The 13,493-nt window shown below is 45.9% G+C and overlaps 1 pseudogene; it reads left to right on the top strand.

Moving 5' to 3' along the window:
• Positions 1-331: 331 nt before the first annotated feature.
• LOC117061155 lies at positions 332-13,273 on the top strand (annotated as a pseudogene).
• Positions 13,274-13,493: the final 220 nt, after the last annotated feature.

The raw sequence follows: 13,493 nt of genomic DNA, 5'->3' as shown, positions 1-13,493 counted from the left end.
ACACTTATTTTTTGAACCCAAAATTAAGAAATTGGGCCAGAGCCCAAATCCGAGCCATCTGCGCCCATATCAAAGCCCAAACCGAACCTGAGCCCAGGCTACCCAGGCCAGAGCCTGGCCGCCAGCACCAGAGCCAGAACCCCTGAGCATTCACCAACCGTGTATAAGACAACCCCCAATTTTTGACTAAATTCTTTTTATACATGGAAAAATACGGTATATTATTAGCAGCTAAACAAGAGTGCAAAGACTGAATATGTAAATGGATGGAAAGACAGGGATTATTGGAGCCGACCAAGGGGCTCCAGCAGCAGCAGCAGGAGGTCGCGGGATGCAGTCAAGCCCAGTCTAGCCAGGGATCAGGCTGCAGGCAGCAATCATGTGCTGGCATTCCGCTTGTCTTAAAACTCCATAGCAACAGAACAGGCCTCTCATGTGACCTGTGACCCCGGCCATTGTCTTTTGGATCCTTCCACTCTGGATTCTGAGTCTGATAAAGACGGCAGCATGGGCAACATGTGCAGCCGAGTAGTGAAACAGGATTTCTTGCCGACTACTCCAGGAGGTCTGCGTGGCATGCGTCAGCCAGGCGGGCTGCTCCAGAAAGGAAGGTCAAAGCGTGAAGTTTTTTGCTATTTCCATGGGGGCAAGCGGGACACCCGGGCTGAGAAGAAGCACCAGTCATCTGGAGGTGGCATTAAGAGGGACTATGAGAGTGACCAGGAGAAGCAGTCCCCCGAGCGGTATTTCCGGGACAACCAACAGGCAGCTGATTTCTCCAAGACCTCATTGCCTGAATGTGGGCGCTTTGACAAATGTCGGACCAGACCCTCTGCCATCAAGGCAGTATCTTGGAAGAGCTTTTTGTGCATGCCGAGACTGTCATCAACCAAAGGCCAGAAGCTGTCCAAGAGCAACAGGAGCCTGACCCACAGCAGCACCAGCAGCTCCTCGCAACGCAGCCCTCTCCACTGCCACCTGCTGCACACCAGCAGCTTGGACGAGAGCACAAACTCTATCCAAAGCTTCCCCGCCTACCCTCCCCATTTCAAACCTCCTCCAACCCAGCTCAGTGCTTCCGTAGGCCACAACAACCACACTGGCGGTTCCTTAGACAGGGCTTCTCAGGGGCCACAGGACCCTTTGGCTGTAGACAAAACACCTCTGTCTTGCAAGAGCCTGAGCCACCTGCATAGCTCTGGGGAACCACCCCCTCTGAATGAAGCCACATACTCCCTGGAAGATGTGGTGAAGCAGCCTGAAGACCAAGCTGACTGAGAAGGGCATGGAGCTCCATCAGCTTAAGAGAAATCTCGAGTGAGATGATGATCCCTCACAGAGATGTCTGAGGACAAACAGCGCTTGCGGATGGATGAGCTGGATGAACCGAAGCAGATGGATGTAGCCAAGCTGCAGCAAGAGATGCACAGGCCCAACGCAGCCAGCAGGAGATTCAGCTGCAGCTCACCAAAGCTCAGCAGGAAGAGAACGGCTGCAAGAAGAGCTGTGACCTTCAGCAGAGCAGTGCGAGGAGCTGAGGCTGCGAGCAGCAACACGCAGAGTGCCTGAGTCCCAAGCTGGAGGAGACCCAGTGGGACGTCTGTCAGAAGACTGCAGGGATTTCATTCCTCAAGCAGCAGATCCGAGATACTCAGGAAAAGATGGACGAGAAACAGGGTGAGATCCTCAGCTTGAAAAAACAGCTGCGGGAGATTCGAAGAGACGTGCTACTCCGGAAGGAATGTCATATCTTGAACTTTTTTGCTACTTGCATGAGGGCAAGCAGGACACCTGGGCTGAGAAGCACCAATTATCTGGAGGTGGATTTAAAAGGGACTATGAGAGTGACCAGGAGAAGCAGTCCCCTGAGCGGTATTCCAGGACAATCTACAGGCAGCTGATTCTCCAAGACCTCATTGCCTGAATGTGGGCGCTTCGACAAGTGTCGGATCAGACCCTCTGCCTTCAAAGTGGTATCATGGAAGAGTTTGTTGTGCATGCCAAGGCATTGCACCTGGCATTTTCTGTCCGTCCATTCCTGATAGCAGCAGACAGACATAGTTGCTCTTCCTCTGTCTAGCTTGTTGATACTTTTCATAATTTTGTTTATTCCCCACGGTATTAGTGTGTAAATTTCCGTTCTTTTAACTTTGTTTGCCACCCATGTCATACAACGACACTGTTCTATTTATATCATCATTTGATATATTATTCTTGCCTATGTACAAGTATTTGAAATTTATTAATAAAATATTGGACATAAACTGCCTGATTGAAGATAATTGTGAATTATTACATCTATCGAATCAATGTCAAAACTATAGGTTTTGCAATGTACCTTATCCAATGATAATGCCCCAAAAGCTATAAAATGAACTTTGAAATTATACAGCAAGGTAACAATATAATTATATATAAGCCCAAGTTGGAAAAATTGCAATTGGATTTTTTTTATTAACACACACAAAACAGTGTGTTGAAAGAATATCATATTTTTCAGTGTGTAAGTTTCAGTGTATAAGTGTATATGGTGCTGGAGGAGACTCTTGAGAGTCCCATGGACTGCAAAAAGATCAAACTTATCCATCCTTAAAGAAATCAGCCCTGAGTGCTCACTGGAAGGGCAGATCCTGAAGTTGAGGCTCCAGTACTTTGGCCACCTCATGAGAAGAGAAGGCTCCCTGGAAAAGACCCTGATGTTGGGAAAGATGGAGGGCACAAGGAGAAGGGGGCGACCGAGGACGAGATGGTTGGACAGTGTTCTCAAAGCGACTGCCATGAGTTTGGCCAAACTGCGGGAGGCAGTGAAAGATAGGCGTGCCTGGCGTGCTCTGGTCCATGGGGTCACGAAGAGTTGGACACGACTGAACAACAACAAGTTGCCCCCATATATAAGACGACACCTATTTTTTTTTTGAACCCAAAATTAATAAATCGGGCCAGAGCCCAAACCCAAGCCACCCGCTGTGAAGCAAGTATGGTTTCAAATTGGAAGAGGGAGGGGGGCTAGTCTAGATGACCCTCAGGACGCCTTCTAACTCTTCAATTCTACAAGTCTGTGATTCTATGACAAAAACTGTCCTGGTCTTGTTCATGTCAACAGCCACCATCTTTATGATGGGCATCAAAATGCATTTGGAGGAAAAGAAAATGGCAGCCACCATTTGCTGGCCCTCTGTGGTCGGTAGGGAATGGGGAGGCAGTGCTGAATGGAGGTTTGACCCATGCACACACAAACAAAATGCCCTGGACCCACCAACCTCCACTTGCAAAACGCCAGAGGCAGGGCTGTCATCATCAAGTCAACACTGCTGGGGAGCCCATGCATCCAGCCTGGAGCTCTGATCAGCACTGCTGCTTCCCTGCACCTCCAGTCTCCAGTGCAGGACAAGCTGCTTCCCTGCAGCAAGGATTGTGGTTAGGCCAGAAGTACCAGTGAGTGGAGCTCCAGGCTGTGCCACCCAACTCCCCAGTGTCACAGCAGCTAAAATATGTCACCTGTGATGTCGGCACATGGAGGGAACGGGATCCTGATTAATATTGTGGAAATAAGAATTTTGGCATGCTACCCCACTCACCTCACAGCTCCAATCAGCAGCGCCTAGATTGCATAGGAAAGCAAACAGCCCACTGGCTGCAGAAGCAGGAGTGGTGACAACTCCACACAATTCTGTTAAGCACTACTGCCCCCATCATGGGCAAGTACGGTGCCTTCTGGAGAGAGCACCAGAGTCTATTAATTCAAAGGCTCTCGAAACCTGGAGCTGGACTTGTTTCTCAGTTGCAAATAAACAGTAATAATAAGGACTGTCATTCAATTAAAGGATTTACAAATTGATTAACCATCTGTCTTAACTGACCCAAGTCTAAATACATTTGTGTGTTGCCCAAATCTACTGGTAAGTGCAGGTGCCTTTCTGAGGCACTGAAGGAAGTGTAAAATTACGTGCGGTTGATTGCTTTCAAGAAATTCCAATGCTTTGCTGTTGCTTATTAACCATTATAGTTAACAATTCATCCAAACAAGAGAAGTCCAACTGATAAAACTTCGCCTTCACTCTCAGTCATAAATACTACTTGGCATTTCTCTAGTGGTTTGAAAGTGTTCTTGGTGCGTCAGATATACCATCTCATTCTTTAATACAGCTTTGTAAGGTACGCCACTGAGCCCAGATTGGGGTGGGGTGCGGTCCGCAAGGGTGTACCAGCATGCGGTACACCTACTAAATTCAAAACAGGAACCAAATTTGGACCAATGTCTTCCCAGCTCACAATCTCAGCCTGGTTCTTCGCTTATTTTAGATACATTTATCCCACTTTTCCAGCCCAAACCTTATTATGGCAAAGTATAAAAAAATCAATAGTCAACCACAACAGATTAAAAACAACAACACAACAACAGCCAATTTTTTAAAAATTGCTTAAATCCTGCAAAGTAAAGGCTTCTAATAATAGGTCTGCTAGCATCAAAACAGCAATCATTTTCACTTTGAAAGGTAACAAAACAGAGCATTTTATTCAGGGGTGTTGAGTAACATTTTCAATCCAGATTTGTATTGTAAGATTTTCTTTCTCCAAGACGGCCCATGGTTTTGAAGATCTTTGCCTCTTGATGACAATTATCCTGCACACACTTATTTCCACTCTAGTCCGAATGAAACTAATGGGATTGCTCCACCTAAAACTGTCCTTCAGGACTAGGAAATAAATGCTTAGAATACTGAGTAGGAAAGGTCAATGAAACTCACAGAGCTTCATTCAATGAGTGATAAAATACCACCAAGAAAATGTTTTGGGTTACCTACAGCCGTATAAAATACAAATTTTTTCATTATAAAAAAGGATGTGTTACTAGTTTCATACGTGAAGTACTTATTACACCCACACATGGTATAATGAAACTATAATGTAATCAGCATGAACTCCCCGATGAACAATTAGGATAGGAAATTTTGCTGTACATTTGTAGAGCTAAAGGAAAAGAGGAAGCAATTACCTTCAAATATCTGACTAAAGAACTGTGTGTTACATTTGCTGCTTTCTAAGACAAGATCACCCCCTCCATGTTAAGTAAAGCAGAACAATGACAGGTGAAACACTTCAAAAACGGAACTTATTGGCAACTGAAAAATATACGCAAGTGTGAAAATTCTACCCTCGAGTCTCCTCCTCCTTTCCTAACCCAGCACCCAACTCAGCTTCCCAATACATTTCATACTTAGGTGCCTGCAGAACAGTTTAACCATTAAGGATGATGAAAAAGAGAAATGCCAATACAGACAAGAAAGATTTATTATCAAGGTACTTTCCAGAATTCCCATCAGGAAAACATACTGCCGATAAATCTTTCTTGTAACCACCGCTTTAGCCTTTTTCATCATTCTGTAGTCTACTTCTAGTTAGGCCTATTAGGACTAACTCGTACGTTCATCTACTATCCACTATCATAACTTTATTTGGTAGACCAGCGTGTTGGGTGCCGTGTAGCACATCAACATGGAATCATTTCAACCAAGAGGGGTTTAACAAATTCACGAGACAAGACGAGACACCACTTAAGAGAGTTTTGTGGTTAAGCAGTCTCTAAATGAAATAAAATGAAGTACAGCCTAGCAGCCATACTCCTAATTACCTTTCTACTCTTAGTCAAGGGGCAACACTGTGCAGTCCTGCCTTAAGGGCCCTGCTGGGGGGCTGTTCATCACAGAATTTTAGAGTTGGATGGGACCATAAGGGCCAACTAGTCTAACCCCCTGCAATGCAGGAATTTTTTTTTTGCCCAACATGGGGGTGGAATGCACAACCGTGAGATTAAGAGTCTCATGTTTTTACCGACTGAGCTATCCCGAACTTTCATAAAAAGGCAATATTAATTATTAGTAGTAGTTGTAGTAGTAGTATTGTCCTTCACCAGTGGGTCCCAGGGTGAGCAACAACAATTTAAAGTTCATAATTAAAAAACAGTTAAACAAATGACAGTCACAGGAATAGGGAGCATCCTGAAACACATATCTCAGGTGTCAAAGGCCAGGCTGAAGCTCAAATGGTACATAGCAAATTTGCCAGATGCACCTCTGGGAGAAAGGATTTCCACAATTTAACGGTTGCCACAGAATTTGCCCTTTCTTGCACCACCACCATCTGAGGGTGGTAAAGTTACCAAGATGGCCCCTTCTGCTGATCTTTACATCCATGCTGTTTCAGAACAAGGAATATAAGCATTCTAAAGGCAGCCCCAGCCAGTAATCTAGCTACTGCATAAGTGATGTGAGCAAGTCAACGCTGTCCAAAAAGAGGGTGTCACTGGCACACCAGCTGAAAGTAGATATAGGCAATCCCACACACCAAGGTTACTTGGGCCTCCAGAAATAATCCAGTATTACTCCTAAACTACACACTTGCTGTTTCCAGAGGAGTGCAACCCCATACACAACAGCTTGCCTTTCCACCTCCTAGACTTGAGGACTTAAAACACCTAAGTTTCAATTTGCTGAGCAACATCCAGGCCACCACTACCTCTAAACATCTATCTAGCATCTCAGCTGCCTCTTCTGATTCAGACAGAACACAATAAATATAGCTGGGTATCATCTGTAGTTACCAGCGTTGAAGTTAAAATTGGTAATCAAACATATGATCCCTCTTCATACGACCCAACGTAAGTACAATCAACATACTCCTGCCCAGCTCCTGCTGTACAGGCATTTGTTTGCATGTTTTCAACAGGCCTGTACTTATACAAGAGAAGTTGTTTGCAGATGACACAGCCTTGAGAGCATACTTGTGAGGAAGCTCTGCAGAGACTCATCAACTGTTTTGCCCTGCATGGAATTCAGTTTCACCGTCAACCTGACAACCACCAACATCCTGGGTCAAGCTGTCGTCAGCACTCCACACATCATCATTGGCGACCACACACTTGAGGTGGTAGACAATTTTGTCGGCCTGGGCTCCACTACAAATGTATTGGCAAGACAGCTGCAGCAATGGCTCGCATCTCTAAAAGAGTATGGGAGAACGTGATGCTAACAACCAATATCAAGATGGTCTACCAGGCTTGCGTGTTGAGCAAGCTGCTTTAGGGAAGTGAGTTGTGGGCAATTTACAGGAGCTCCTCAGTGCCTTCCATATGTGGTGCGTCTGGAAGATTTTGGGCATCACATGGCAGGACAGAGTCTCAGGCAAATATGTGCTCTCCCAAGCCCACACTCCTAGCATGTCCACACTCCTGTCTCAACAACATCTACGCTGGCTTGGTCATGTCCACAGAATGGAAGATGGCAGGATCCTCAAGGACGTGCTCTACGAGGAGTTGGCTTCAGGCACCAGGCCTGTTGGCAGACCAAATATACGCATTACAAAGATGTCTGCAAACGAGAAGAAGAGGAGGAGGAGGAGGAGGAGGAGGAGGAGGAGGAGGTGGTGTTTGGATTTGATATCCCGATTTATCACTACCCGAAGGAGTCCCAAAGCGGCTAATAATATCCTTTCCCTTCCTCCCCCATAACAAACACTGTGAGGTGAGTGAGGCTGAGAGACTTCAGAGAAATGTGACTAGCCCAAGGTCACCCAGAAGCTGCATGTGGAGGAGCAGGGAAGAGAACCCGGTTCACCAGATTACAAGTCCACCACTCTTAACCACTACACCACACTGGCTCTCAAAGACACAAAGGCTGGCAACATTAACCCCGCAATGTGGGAATCCCTTGCAGATGACTGCAGTGCCTGGAGACAGTGAGGTTGTGTATCCACATCAGTAACCAGAGAAGGGAAGACCACTAGGAGGAGCGCAGAGAGAAGAAACGCCACAGTGCACCAGCAGCAGCAGCAAAACAGGACACCTTCATCTGCCCCACCTGCAGTAAAACATGTCTCTCCTGCATCGGTCTCTACAGCCACAGCAGGTGCTGTAACTTTTGCCCCGAAGGAGCACTCTTCCATTGCGTCCAGAGGCAGACAGATGCCAACAACCAGGTGCTTATACAAAACGCATGCAGTTTATGGGGGAGTGTCCTTTGCAGGATATCCTACTGCAAGTAGAAGACTGTTAAAAGCATATACTAGGAATGTGCCAGATAACCAGGCAATTGGGGGAAATTGAGCTGAATCAGGGTCCCCCTAGAAGCCTTGCATTGCTCCCATCACTCTGTCTACTTTTCCATCTACTGGATTTCCACATGTTTGCAAAAAGTTGGCTTTATCCAAGTGCTTTGTCCAGAATGCTGCCTGCAGAGCACTGAAGAGCCCTGGGTTTTATTTTATTTTAATTGAAGCAGAGGAGCAGAGAATAGTCTTTCAAGTTAAAAGCTTCATTTATCTTTTTCACAAAATCACCTGCTGCTCTGCTTCGATAATCTGCAGAGCGTGAGTGCCCAGCAGAAAAATTACTGAAGACATAAAAGACCTAGGTAGATTATTTAATTATTTGAGGCATACTGCAGCCTTCATATGGAGAATGAGAACAAGATCTTACTAAAACAACGGAACCATGGATAACTGCACTGTACTTGTTTACGAGGGGTAGTGCCTTAGCAAACAGGGATGAAATGCTTAAGGATAAAATTCTTATGGGATATAGCTCATGCAGCAACATGGGATATGGTGATGCCCCAATTATGGAACTCCCTCTCCCTGGAGGTAGCAATTGCATCAATGCTGTTGGCATTTCAGTGTTAGATAAAGACCTAGCATTTTGCCTAGGCTGTTGTGGATTTTAGTCTACTTCTGCACTAAACCATGAGACATTCCATAGTTGTTGTTGTTTTACCTGGTTGAAATGTGGTGAGATAGTTTCACCTCCTTTCAGTTTTATTGGAATTGTGTTGTAACCTGCCTTGGAACTGTACGATCGAAGGGTGGCTAAAAGCAACTTAATTTATAAATAAACTCAAAGGCAATGCAAGGGAAACTACAAGTGACGGTATAGTCCAAAACCTTTAGCATGTGTGCCAAGTACCAAAGACAGCTAACAGTCTAGAATCCACCCTGCAGGGCATGGTAAGTACTAGTATTGAATCAGCAAGATATGATGGCAAGTGGTATCTCCCTAGTCATAGTTGATTACTACAATCACTACTTCAAGGTGAAGCAACCACAAATGGCACTTGTGAGCCCAGTAGTAAACCACGGCATTTGTTGTGAATTAATCAGACAATGGGCCTCAGCCAGCAGTCTACACACCCAGTTGTTATGGTTGACTTCGTGGCCAAATAATTTATTTCTGGTCAACAACCAGAAGAAACTACACTTGCCCTTTATTCTAGTCTTTTCAACTACCAGCATGTTGTGCTCCTGAATCTTAATGCTGTCTTGCCTCCATCTTCATCTGACTAATTAATAGCCCTGTCAGTTGCCAAACTGGGCTCTTCTGGAAGAAGGTGTAGCGTATAAACCTATTAAATAAATGTATCAGTAGTTGTGGTAGTAGTAGTGGTGGTCACCATCATCATCATCATCATCATCATCAAAGATTTCAGCAGGAAAAGTCTGGCAAAAAAATTCCTCTTGGGTGACATAGAAAACATGGTCTGGAATTTAAAACATTGGGAGGACTTCTTGTGAAAGTTGGCACGAGTTAGTGGAAGCCATGTGGATAGTGCTTGTATGGTTTTGTCATGGCCTTTGGCTAGTACAATAAAGCTTACTGCAGTGGAAGCAATGGCCATCAGCCACCCCCTCCAACTCCCCTCTCATGAACCATTACATCTATAGAATCAATGTCAAACTATAGGTTTTGCAATGTACCAAAGCCAATGGTAATGCCCCCAAAGCTGTATAAATGAACTTTTGAAATTATACAGCAAGGTAACAATGTAATTATATATAACACCAAGTTGGAAAAATGGCAATTGGAATTCTTTTATTAACACAGACAAAACAGTGTGTTGAAAGAATATCATATTTTTCAGTGTATAAGATGCCCCCATGTATAAGACGACCCTTATTTTTTTGAACCCAAAATTAAGAAATTGGGCCAGAGCCCAAATCCAAGCCGCCCGCACCAGTGTCAAAGCCAATACTGAACTCGAGCGCAAGCCACCCGGGCCAGAGCGTGGACTGCACCCCTTGAGCATTTCCCCCCCCCAATGTATAAGACGACCCCCAATTTTTGACTAAATTTTTTATACATTCATATCTCTGGTTGCGTTCGCAGCGGGTTGCGTTCGGCACGGGTTACGAACACGCCGAACCCAGAAGTACCGGAACGGGTTACTTCCGGGTTCGGCGCTTTGCGCATGCGCAGAAGCACCGAATTGTGCTTTGCGCATGCACAGAAGCACTGAATCGTGCCACGCACATGCGCAGGCACGGCGCTTCAGGTTGTGCTCTGTTCAGGTTGCGAACGGGGCTCTGGAACAGATGCCGTTCGCAACCAAAGGTACCACTGTACAGGGGAAAATATGGTATGTTGTTAGCAGCTAAACAAGAGTGCAAAGAATGATCAAACTGTCTTCCCTGCCAGATAAGTATAATTTTTTGCTAGAATGGTACACTAAAGATGAGGAGGTGAAAGAGGTAATGACGAAATGGGCTATAGATTTGGGGCATAATATTCAATACAAATCCTGGTCAAAATTATGGAATCAGGATTTACAATTTACAGCATGTACGGTCTTGAAAGAAAATGTTATGAAAATGATGTATAGATGGTATCTGACCCCATTAAATTAGCTAAAATGTATAGGATGAAAAATTAGTTATTCTGGAAATGTAATGAACAGGATGGAGATTTTTATCACATGTGGTGGACTTGTGATAAGGTGAAAAATTTTGGGGAGATGGTCTACAATGAGTTAAAACAGATGTTAAAATATACCTTCCCCAAGAAACCAGAAGCATTTTTGCTTGGGTTGATGGGAGAAGAGATTGCAAAAAGGGACCAAAGATTGTTTATGTATTCCACCACTGCAGCAAGAATCTTACTAGCTCAAAGATGGAAGTTACAAGAACTACCAACACTGGAGGAATGGCAGACAAAGATGATGGAATATGCAGAATTGGCTAAAATGACGGTGAGGATACGGAACCAAGGCAACCAGAAGTTTCAATAAGATTGGAGTAAATTTACTATTCAAGAGATCATTGCAAAAATTTGAAGACACAAACAGGATTGACATAGCACCTACAACATAGGACAATAATGAGTTTCTGACCATAATTAGAAAAAGGACTTGATAGGTATTAAAGGACAGAGACTGATATTAGAAAAGCATATATATTATATGAGATTTTAGAAAACCAGTTGAAGGGAGGGAGGGAAGTCACGAGCTTGGTGGAGCAATGTATTTGACTGATTATTCTATGTTTTATTAATCTAAAAAACAATATATATATATTATATATATATAAACAAACAAAGAAGAGTGCAAAGAATGAAAATGTAAATGGATGGAAAGACAGGAATCATGGAGCCGACCAAGGGGCTCCAGCAGCAGCAGGAGGAGGTCGCGGAATGGAGTCCAGCCCAGTCTAGCCAGGGATCAGGCTGCAGGCAGCAATCATGTGCTGGCATTCCGCTTGTCTTTAAAACTCCATAGCAACAGAACAGGCCTCTCATGTGACCTGTGACCCCGGCCATTGTCTTTTGGATCCTTCCACTCTGGATTCTGAGTCTGATAAAGACGGCAGCATGGGCAACATGTGCAGCCGAGTAGTGAAACAGGATTTCTTGCCGACTACTCCAGGAGGTCTGCGTGGCATGCGTCAGCCAGGCGGGCTGCTCCAGAAAGGAAGGTCAAAGCGTGAAGTTTTTGGCTACTTCCATGGGGGCAAGCGGGACACCCGGGCTGAGAAGAAGCACCAGTCATCTGGAGGTGGCTTTAAAGGGAACCATGAGAGTGACCAGGAGAAGCAGTCCCCCAAGTGGTATTTCCAGGACAATCAGGCAGCTGATTTCTCCAAGACCTCATTGCCTGAAGGTGGGAGCTTTGACAAATGTCAGACCAGACCCTCTGCCTTCAAGGCGGTATCTTGGAAGAGCTTTTTGTGCATGCCGAGACTGTCATCAACCAAAGGCCAGAAGCTGTCCAAGAGCAACAGCAGCCTGACCCACAGCAGCACCAGCAGCTCCTCACAACGCGGCCCTCTCCACAGCCACCTGCTGCACACCATCAGCTTGGACGAGAGCACAAACTCTATCCAAAGCTTCCCCGCCTACACTCCCCATTTCAAACCTGCTCCAACCCAGCTCAGTGCTTCCGTAGGCCACAACAACCACACTGGCGGTTCCTTAGACAGGGTTTCCCAGGGGCCACCGGATATTTTGGCTGTAGACAAAACACCTCTGTCTTGCGAGAGCCTAAGCCGCTTGCATAGCTCTTGGGAACCACCCCCTCCAAATGGACCCACATACTCCCCGGAAGATGTGGTGAAGCAGCCCGAAGACCAGCTGACTGAGAAGGGCATGGAGCTCCACCAACTTAAGAGAAATCTGAGTGAGAATGATGATCCCTTCACAGAGATGTACTTGCGGATGAATGAGCTGGATGAACCGAAGCAGGTGGATGTAGCCAAGCTGCAGCCAGTGATGCAGCAGGCCCAATGCAGCCAGCAGGAGCTTAAGCTGCAGCTCTCCAAAGCTCAGCAGGAAGAGAAATGGATGCAAGAAGAGCTGGACCTTCAGCAGAGGCAGTGCGAGAAGCTGAGGCTGCAGCAGCAACATGCAGAGCACCTGAGTCCCAGGCTGGAGGAGACCCAGTGGGATGTCTGTCAGAAGACTGCAGGGATTTCATTGCTCAAGCAGCAGTTCCGAGATGCCCAGGAGGAGATGGCCCAGAAAAAGGGTGAAATCTTCAGCTTGAAAACACAGCTGCAGGAATTCCGAACAGAGTTACAAGCTGAGGACTCGCAACTGGCACAGTTGGGGAAATCTTTCCAAACCTTGCCAGAGCATGAAACCCCTGTTCCTCCACGGGACTTTCCCATGCAAGCATGCCTTGACGTTTTGGGTTGTGAAGCAGATGGCTCTAAAAGTAGGGGGATGCAGGGGAAGAGCGCAGAGGGCGCTGAATGGCTATGGGGAGAACTGCTGCGCGTGAGGCGCCAGGCCCAGCTGCAAGAGGCAAAATTTGAGCAGGAGTGGAAAACTTGGGAAGAGGAGAAGAAAAAAGTCCTGCGCTATCAGCGGGAGATTCAGGCCAGGTATGTGGAGATGTACTACCGGAACCAGGCACTAGAGAGGCAGCTAAGGGAGGTCTGGCACTTCCAAGCTGAGCCCAGGTGTATCGGCTCGGAACCACCTTGGATTGAAGGAGCTGAGTCCTCAAAGATCTGAACAGTATGCAAAGGGCTCTGTGCTGGAATTACAAAGGGGAGAGGTACCACACAGCAGCATGGACCTCAGGGTTTTGGTAGAAGAAGTGGTCAAAGTAAAGGGCTGGTTAACCTCGCCCATAGAGGATTTTGAAGACTGCTGCCGTCCATGGAATGGAATCCCAGCATTGCACCTGCCATTTTCTGTCCGTCCATTCCTGATAGCAGCAGACACACATAGT

Source organism: Lacerta agilis, chromosome 16, assembly GCF_009819535.1.
Source record: "Lacerta agilis isolate rLacAgi1 chromosome 16, rLacAgi1.pri, whole genome shotgun sequence".
In the NCBI taxonomy this organism is placed as follows: domain Eukaryota; kingdom Metazoa; phylum Chordata; class Lepidosauria; order Squamata; family Lacertidae; genus Lacerta; species Lacerta agilis.
This window is presented reverse-complemented; position numbering and strand designations above follow the sequence as displayed.